We start from the raw sequence: 9642 nt of genomic DNA, 5'->3' as shown, positions 1-9642 counted from the left end.
TTGCCATCAATACTAGAATGGCAGCCATGCACACGCCCACGGTTGGTCCCTGCTGAGGTCCAGCCGTGGGCCACAGAGCGGCTCTGGACTTGCCAACAGTGAACTCTCCCTTTCTTAGTCTGTGTCCCCTGTCCCCGCTGACTTCCATCACCTGACCAGAGGGCACGCTTCCAGGAGATCAGAGGCCACTGCCCCAGCCAATGACACCCCAGAAGCACAAACTCCGTCTCATCGGGAGGCTTTGCACATCAGCAAAGGGCAAACAAGTGACCCACAGAGTCTTTGGACAGTTCCTGGAAAAGGGCTTACCTAAACTGCAGGGCAAACAGGCAGACTTCTGTCTGGTGCGTGGACCCAAGACCTGTAGGAGACACTTCGCCCCTGCAGGGGTCAAGGCCAGCTTCTGAACACAGATGGCTGACGTCACCTGCTTGCACATTCAGGGTCTAACCTGCTACCTGGTATCTAGTGGCAGGAGCCTTCTCCTGCTACGCCCTCCTCCTCTTCTGAATGTCCCACTTCCTGATTTCTCCCCTGGAGGCCAAGGGAGAGCCTCGGCTGCTCTAGTGGGATTGGGTACATCCGGGAGTGGCTCAGCAGGGCAGGTGTGGGCGGCACAGACCCGCTGCCATTCCCGGGCTCTGCAAGTGGCCAGTGTGACCTGGTGCAGGGGGCGGGGGGCCTCTGTGCCTCAGTCTCCCTATTGTAATGTGGACACAAGAATAATTATTTCTCCAAACATCTTCAAGATTAGAAAATGTGAAGCAGGACCCGAAACAGCATGAGCACCAAATAAATGGAAGCTATGAGCTAAGACGCACGGGCCCCCAAGTGCCCCTAGTACTTACCAAGGAACCTGAGGACCTCAGGTATCGCTCAGATGCATATTCAAGAGCACTGATTTGTCCCTGAAGTTACAAGTTTCTGCTCAGTCCCTGCACAGGAGGCTGTCTAGGTTGTTGTACTGCCTACATTTCATCAGTGCTGAAAGCAGTGGTAGGTGGGGGGCACTTCCAGGAGCTGGGGGCAGGGAGGGGGATGTCCTTTGTGACAGTTCCTCCTGGGTGTGACATGTTTTTCAGGGCTAACAGAAGTCTGCTCAAGGTAAAAAGGGGCAGCATGTATGGAGCCCTTTCATGAATATTCCCAAGAGATGTTCTGAGCATCCTTCGTCTTTCTTCCTGGGGAAGGGGAGGCAAGGGACTGGCTGAGAGCATTTGTTCAAAGGTGATAGATTTCGTCACATGCGTGAAAAACAAGTTTTCTCTCCCTAAAACCTTGGGAGCCCCAAGAACCCAAGAACATCATTTCTTTATGTCTGCTGGGTGTGCCCAGTACTCTGTTGACCCCTATGCAGCTTCATTTGCCCTTGTTCAAAACAATTTTTACCAGGTCTTTCCAAGTGCTGGATTTAACTGGGTTTATGACAGACCATCGTGGTGCATCTGGGAAAAGAAGTCGACACCCCTTGTTTGCACTCTTGGTTCTTGACAGCATGGGATCTGGGGTATGTCAGGTGACATCTCTGAGACCGGATGCCCTCATGAGGACATGAGCTCGGTAGGAGCCCCTAGCTGCATAAATAAATAATACTGTTGCCTGCCCAGCCTATGAGATATCCAGGATATGATGGACACGGATCACTTCGTAAACTCTGAAACAGAATACAAAAATTGTCCATTGCTATATAGCGTGTGCAGTAAGAGTTGGGCTTGTCAATGTGTTAGTGGGAAGGTTACGTGAGTGTCTGCTGGGTGGGGCAAAGTTCATCACAGGTATGGGGCCAATCAGCAAGGGTGAGCTTAAGACCTATGTGAAAGGGTCCAGTACGGCCGGGTCTCCAGCGTCTCGGTGTACTGCGGTGATTTGTTTGGAGCTGTTTCGGGCCCGGAGTAGGTCCTCCTGGGCGCTCGCCGCTACAAAGAGAACAGTGGCCGGAGCAGCGGGAGGGCAGGGAGCAGGGCTGCATAGCACACATTTCGTTCCCGCAGGAGCGGCGTCCTGATGCGCAGGCACCGGGGGCTTTGTGCATTCCGCGCGAGGAGCTCGGGCGTCGCCGCGCAAACAAAGCCGCTTTGCAGCTCTCGCTCTTGCTCTCCGCCATTGGCTGCCGGGCCGCGACCTCCCGCCTGCGTTGGCAGAAGCCCAGCGCCTCGGCTGGGCACAAAGTCAGCCCCTCACCCTTGCCGCATGGGGGGAGGGGCAGGCTCTCTGACAGCCCGGGGTGGGGTGGGCTGGTGGGGACGGCGGTTGGTCGGAGTAGACAGCTCCTCCCGACGCCCGGCCCCTTTGCCCTTCACTCTTCTGGGTCCCCCGCCCGCCGCACTCGCCGCGGCAACTCCGCCACCTGTTGACGCGTCCTCCCAGCTTGCGTTCCCTTTCTTCTCTTGCATTCTGGGCTCCCCCGGACAAGGGCCTTCCCCGCCCGCCCCCAGCTCCGCGCTCTCCCCAGACTCGAGGGCATCCGCGCTTAGGTGCCCGGTCTAGACCAGCTCATCGCAGAGACTGGCAGAGCCGGGCTCCCCGAGGGAGGAGGGGCCTCGCCAGCGTGGCCTGGGCCCCGGACGGGAACCTCCACCCTTCCCGCAGCCTCGCGCCCGCCCCTCCTAGACTTCAGCCCTTCCCAATGCACGGGGTCGAACGCTCGCCGATCCCCAGCCGCACGTGGTGTGCCATCGCGGCGCTGGGCCCACCCGCCCGGTGACCTTGGCGGTCCCTCCGCCTCCCCGACCTCAGTTTCCCCCAGGTGCTGCAGCAGTGGGGCCGGCGGTGGGAGCCCCCGAGAGCGGCCCCACCCCCGTCCCCGCGGGCATCCAATCGGGCGCTTTTTTCGCGGGCTCGTGCGGGGGATCCCGGGGCCCTGGGGGCCGCCCCTTGCTCGGCCTCCCTCCACGCGCCCGTGGCCTGCCGGGAGCCTCGGCGCTCACAGCTGTCGGTGGGGCTGGGACCTGGGCAGAGGTCGAGGCCCGGGACCTCAGAGACATTGGGTCCTCAGGTTGTCCCCCCGGAGAGAAGGCCCACCAGGCGGGGGCATCAGGCGCGCCCTTCTTTCTGCGTGGTCGAGCTTGGGCGTCACCGACTGGGGGCGTTTCCCGAGAACGCCGGGGATCCCCTAGGCCAGGTAGCCGGCGGTCCCGGCAGACTGACCCTCGTGCGCCTGGCGGCCGAGGTCCAACGGGAGAGACACACGCGGCTTAGTCCACCTTTGAGGAACTGCCCCACTTTGCGACTGGCGCAGTCGGGCGATGCAGACGGGCCGGGCCGGGCGAGCCCAGGGCAGTCTTCGCCGCGGGACGTCTTCCCGATCCCGGGGCCCGCGGGTCTGGCGCGGGGCGTCCGCGCCCGGGTCTCCCCGAGTCCCCGGCCGCGCATGGCTGTGCTGGCGGAAGTCCGGAGGGTCGGTTCTGCCCTCACGGCCTCCCCAGACTAACAGGGAACAACTGCGCGCCCGTGCTTTCCTCGCCTTTTTAAGTTTAAAGGCTGGAGCCGTGCCCCGAATGTCAAGGTTCTTTCTAAGAAAAGTCCACGGTTGTATAATGCCTTGGATTTCGCGGGGCGCTCTGGGACGTTCGGGGCTGCATGCCTACCCCCATCCCAGCCACCCCTCTCCAAACCAGGGAGCCCCTCCTCCCCCAGGGCTGCTTGGGAAGGGGTGCGTGGGGCCGGGAGAGGGGGCAGGGTTTTCCTGGGGACGACCCTGCCACACCGTAGCCATTGAAGACGCAGGGTCACCGTGACTTTCCTCTTTCAAGGTGGTGGAGAGTTGGGGAGAATCCAGAGGACATATCGTTGTAATTTTCGTCCTTTACCTTCTTACTGCCAAGGCTGCTGTGAAAGGCCCTGCCTCTGCTGTGAAGTAACAGTTTGTGGCCAGACGAGTCCAGAACCAAGACGTTGTCATCACAGGTAAATAGAAGGTTTGATTTACTTATTTTTCCAGACTGAAATAGTTAAGTCTTTACTTCCATTGCCCTACAGACTAGCAATTTGGGGGTTAATTATTACCTTGTGATGCAACGGGTTAGATCTATTTTCATTTCTTTGAAAGTAAGATGAATGTGGATAGATTCCCTTTTAAGTTCTGAAAACTTTATTCTGTCAGTTTTACTGGGAACTTCCTTTTTTTATGGCAGGCAGGTTCCACGTAATTTAAAAGTAGGTAATAAAACTGTGGGAAATGTTTTCACTTAACAGACACTTAGGTTACAGATGCTGACAAGTAAAGAGCACCATGCCTTCTCTTAGCTGTTTTAATTCCAATCTGAATATCAAGCAGATGGCTTGCTGAGCTAGTTGGCCAGGTCTAGAACTGCCATCAGCCAGGACAGTGATACCCTGGAGCAGTGGGCCTATGGTACAGATTGAGTGGTCACTGTGTGTAAGGGACCAGTGAGCTTGACAAACTTCTATACAACTCTGAAGCAACAGAAAATCAATTGACCATAGAAAAAATGTTTTCCCCTCTTCTCACATCTTGAACGTGTAAAAGTTATTCCATAAAATCATAAAATAATTGTTGTTACGAGCTCAGGTTTGTCCACAGATTTTTTTGGGAGGGGCTGCATTGGGTCTTTGTTGCGACGAGCGGGGGCTACTCTTCGTTGCGGTGTGCGGGCTTCTCATTGTCGTGGCTTCTCTTGTTGCGGAGCACAGGCCCTAGGCGCGCGGGCTTCAGTAGTTGTGGCACGCGGGCTCAGTAGATGCGGCTCGCGGGCTCTAGGTGCGCAGGCTTCAGTAGTTGTGGCGCACGGGCTTAGTCGCTCCGCAGCATGTGGGATCTTCCGGGACCAGGTCTCAAACCCGTGTCCCCTGCATTGGCAGGCGGATTCTTAACCACTGCGCCACCAGGGAAGTCCCTGTACACAGATTTTTAAACGTAGTATGTGTATGCGGGAGAGAGAATGAGAGAGAGAGGAGAGAAAAAAAGGTGTTTCTTCTATATAAACTATTTTGTAATCTGTTTCATTAACCATTAGGTTATGAAAAATCTTTCCATGTGAATAAATGTGTTTGCACTTTATCATTTTAAATGTCTATATCATATTTCATTGTGTTTAGATACAATAATTATTAAGCCAATCCTTTAACATATGTATATTTTAAAATTCTTTTAGTCTGTGAATGTTTACTGAGTTTTCAGCTGCTCAGTATTGAGAAAGGCAACTGGGGATCTGCTCATGAAGCTGACTCTTACACCAGAATATAAGAAGGGAGCTGAAAGTGGATGAAACTGGGGCGCAGAAAGGGAGACTGTTTTTGCCGCAGCACCTCGTGGTTTAGGGATTGGTAACCAGTGGTCTTTTCCTTGTGTGTTGTTCTAGGGGCACCTGTGTTTTTATAATAAGGATTCTTTAAGTAATCTTCTTTAAAAAGCTTTTATTAAAATGTTTCTTTGCTTACTGTAAACAGATTTTAAACATGCCACGTTTCTCTCTTTCCTCTCTCAGTCTGTGTGTGAATGGATATATTCTTTTTTCAATAGTTTTTATTTATTTTTTAAATTTATTTCACGTACTAATTATTTATGGCTGAGTTGCGTCTTTATTGCCGCGCACGCGGGCTTTTCTCTAGTTGTGGTGAGCGGGGGCTGCTCTTCGTTGCTGTGCACTGGCTTCTCATTGCAGTGGCTTCTCTTGCTGCGGAGCACGGGCTCTAGGCGCGCGGGCTTCAGTAGTTGTGGCACACAGGCTCAGTAGTTGTGGCTCGCGGGCTCTAGAGTGCAGGCTCAGTAGTTGTGACGCACGGGCTTAGTTGCTCCGCGGCATGTGGGATCTTCCCAGACCGGGGCTGGAACCCGTGTCCCCTGCATCGGCACGCGGACTCTCAACTACTGCGCCACCAGGGAAGCCCCCCCGGATGTATTCTTAATGGCAAATAGGATGAGTGTCTTAACTTCCAAGTGGCCGGTGTTTGGGGTGAATGTTTGTACTAATTTTGTTGCATCGCAGTTAGAGGATGTGGCTTTTTGGGAATTTGAGGGCCTCTGTTTTTATTTCTGGCTTTGGTGGCTTGGTATAGGCTTCATAGACCCTTCAAATAAAGCCATAGCTTCTGTTTGTAGGATAGACATTTGCTGTGTCTGTTATTTCTGCCTTCGTAATTACATGGAACCAGCTAGCTCACGTCTAAGCCCATGTGGTTAGGGAAAATTAGACAAAGGATTTTAATTTCCAACTTGGTGTGAAGGTAGGTTTAAGGTAAGAACCAAACAGGAAAAGCCCTAGATGTCCCAGTGGACCTGATTTAAAAGAACTTGTTTCTTCTTCCAAGTATTTCTGTCACTTGCATGCAGTGATGTGTACTGTGGGTAACAGACATCACCTAGTCTGGTTTGCTTGTTGTTTGGAGGTGTGTTCATTCTTTGCTTCTAGAGTATTTAATTAGTATCTTGTTGTAGCAATATTGTGGAAGGGTTCATGCACTTCAAAAGGTGAAGCGATTACTCCTTACTAAGTCAGACCTATTATTAGTTTGGTAGTTGAGCTGCATTTGTTTTGAGGTCGGCATATAGTACCAGAAAAAGTACTTGAGAATTTTGGTTTGCATCAGGGATGCAGCTTGACATAGTGGAAGAGGTGTTAGGTCATCCCCAGGTTTGATTCTCATCCCTTCGAGGCGGCCTGCCGGGCCTGGGGATCTCTGTTCACCTCTCTAAATGCTGTTTTCTCATCACAAAACGGAGTTCCTCTCCTTTCCACCTCTTTGAAGGGTTGGGAGTCTCAAAAGTGGTGGCTTGGGCTTCCCTGGTGGCGCAGTGGTTGAGAGTCTGCCTGCCAATGCAGGGGACACGGGTTCGAGCCCCGGTCTGGGAAGATCCCACATGCCGCGGAGCAACTAGGCCCGTGAGCCACAACTACTGAGCCTGCGCGTCTGGAGCCTGTGCTCCGCAACAAGAGAGGCCGCGATACTGAGGGGCCCGTGCACCATGATGAAGAGTGGCCCCCGCTTGCCACAACTAGAGAAAGCCCTCGCACAGAAATAAAGACCCAACACAGCCAAAAATAAATAAATTTAAAAAAACCAAAGTGTTGGCTTATGTGAAGATTCTTTGTAACAAGTAAAAAGGCATACTTAGCCCAGGCAGTGTCTTAAAGAAGCACACCTTGTACTGCCTGCCTCTCCCTGAGCCGGATCTGGTAACTGTGTTACTTTTGCTCTGACCTGTTGGTGATTTTTCAAAGGCTTTTGGAACGAAGCACATCCCCCACCCCAAATATATACTTCTTTTCATTTTTGAGTAGGTAATTGAGAGTCCTACACCAGTAAGAACAAAACTGTCCTGAGTGGGTTTTGTTTTCTCTGTGCTTGGATATGCCCTCAGGTTTGTTTGTTTGTTTGTTTGTTTATTTATTTATTTATTTATGGCTGAGCTGGGTCTTCGTTGCTGCGCACGGGCTTTCTCTAGTTGTGGCGAGCGGGGGCTACTCTTCGTTGCGGTGCGTGGACTTCTCATTGCGGTGGCTTCTCTTGTTGTGGAGCACGGGCTCTAGGTGCGCGGGCTTAGTAGTTGTGGCACGCGGGCTCTAGAGCGCAGGCTCAGTAGTTGTGGCGCATGGGCTTAGTTGCTCTGCGGCATGTAGGATCTTCCCGGACAAGGGCTCGAACCCATGTCCCCTGCATTGGCAGGCAGGTTCTTAACCACTGCGCCACCTGGGAAGTCCCTGCCCTCAGGTTTTGATGGTGATATATTTTGCATTTGTCCTTACTTCCATATCCCCAGACCATGAAAACAACTGCTCCTCATCCTTGGAGGGTCTGCGGAGATGCAGGCTGGGTGAAATCTTCCCCCACCAGGGCTGCTCCTGGGTGCTGCCCTACCTCACTTTCCCTGCTGAGTCCACCTTGATGAGAACGGAGTATGTGTAAATCAGTTCTGCCCAGCTGGTCCTGTGTACTGAGTAGGCCCTCCACGTCTGCAGGTTCCTTATCCACCAGCTCAACCAACCGTGGACTGAAAATATTCGAGAAAAAAAATTCCAGAAAGTTCCAGAAAACGAAACTTGAATTTGCCACGTGCCATAAGTATTTACATAGCATTTACATTGTATCCACAACTATTTACATTGCATGTATGTTGTATTAGCTATCATAAGTAATCTAGAGATGATTTAAAGTATACAAAGGTTGTGCGTAGGTTATGTGCAAACACTACACCTTTTTATATAAAGGACTTGAGCCTCTACAGATTTTGGTATCCCCAGGGCGTCCTGGAACCAGTCCCCTGAGGATGCTGAGGGAGGACTCTGAATGTTCATTGAGCAAATAAGAGATGAACAGATGAACAGAATTTAATTCAACAAGAATTTATCGATTTTTTTTTCTTTTTACAGTACTCAGATATGTGTGGGAGCTGGCTGGGGGGGACTTAGAAGTATAGCAGGGGGCCTACCCACCGCAAGAGGGTTCCCCTTGGCATTTTGCAGTTTCTCTCAAACCTCAGATGGCGAGAGCCCGTCCTTCCATCAGCACTAGACCGGTGTGTTCCTGCACGCCATGCTGGACTCCCACACGTGGCTCCCATGGCATAGGTGTTATAAAGGTGGCAGCTGCAGTTCAAATTATTCTATTTATAATTATCACTAGATTTGGGGTATGTTAAACATTAAATAGACTTTTTATGAGATGGCCTGAGCATCTAATTAAATAAAATGCTCTTTCTTTCTGCAAGATCAGGGATTCTGATTCCAAACAACTGACTCAGAAGGAAAGAGCTGTGTTTAAACATTTGGGAGTTGGGAAGTGTTTCTATTTAACGGGTCAAGGGTCCTGCTGGCCCTCCAGTTGTGGAGATAAGATAGGCACAGGAGAAGTTAGTGAAAGCATTGGAGAGGTTTAAGTCTTCTGTGTTCCAGACTCAGCACTCATCCGACTGCTTTTAATTTTTTTTAATTTTTAAAAAATATTATTGAAGTATAGTTGATTTACAATGTTGTGTTAATTTCTGCTGTACAGAAAAATGACTCAGTTATACGCGTATATATTCTTTTTCACGTTCTTTTCCATCATGGTTTATCACAGGATATTGCATATAGCTCCCATCTGACTGCTTTTATTTTGCTCTATTTAAAGAGGTTTGCAAAGAAAGAGGAGTGACTCTTTCTGTTCTGATCCGCTTGCTTTTACACTTCTAACTCAGGTCACAAGTACACCTTTGAAAAAGGATCACCTGAATAGTAAGACTTAGGAAAGCAAAGGCAGAATGAATTGTCTCAAAGCTTCTGAAGCTTCACATGAAAGATTGGAAGTGGTAATACAGTTAAGTAAACAGTACACTGTAGTTCTTTCCCCCACCCACCCCGGCCACTTTTAAGAGTGAGTGAGGCACCAGGCCCCCTGCAGCCATTTGTAACTGAACAAGTCTGTGGTTATGTGATAACCACACTGAGGTGACACATTGCCACGTTCTAGTAAAAGAGACTCAGTTATTTAGAAGTTGACATGTGGCTGCCTCCCTCCCTTTCAGAAACAGTCTAAGAAATTGTTAGCCTGACATGTGTATTTAAGTACATATTTACAGTGAAGCAATAAGGCTTGTAAAATACAGGATCGCAGAATCAAGTGAGAATCAAATCTTGATCTGAAATCCAGTTTTCTTCTATTACCTAGCTGTTAAATGGGATTTTTTTTTTTTTTTTTTTTTTT

At 50.7% G+C, this 9642-nt stretch overlaps 1 protein-coding gene across 2 annotated transcripts in view; it reads left to right on the top strand.

Annotated features, from left to right (window-relative positions):
• Positions 1-2877: 2877 nt before the first annotated feature.
• Positions 2878-9642, top strand: part of PPARA (peroxisome proliferator activated receptor alpha) — a 65158-nt gene continuing 58393 nt past the window's right edge. Inside the window, exons 1-2 of one of the 2 annotated variants that reach the window (XM_024737375.1) lie at positions 2878-3121; positions 3753-3906. The gene's annotated coding sequence lies outside the window, so the exon portion shown is untranslated. Of the gene's footprint in view, positions 3122-3351; positions 3398-3752; positions 3907-9642 lie in introns of those variants that run through there. The other variant, XM_024737376.1, reaches the window with a different exon arrangement.

This window comes from Neophocaena asiaeorientalis, unplaced genomic scaffold (genome assembly GCF_003031525.2).
Source record: "Neophocaena asiaeorientalis asiaeorientalis breed wild unplaced genomic scaffold, Neophocaena_asiaeorientalis_V1.1 scaffold242, whole genome shotgun sequence".
NCBI classification, from domain to species: domain Eukaryota; kingdom Metazoa; phylum Chordata; class Mammalia; order Artiodactyla; family Phocoenidae; genus Neophocaena; species Neophocaena asiaeorientalis.
The sequence above is the reverse complement of the archived record's forward strand: the minus strand, read 5'-3'. Positions and strand labels throughout refer to the sequence as shown.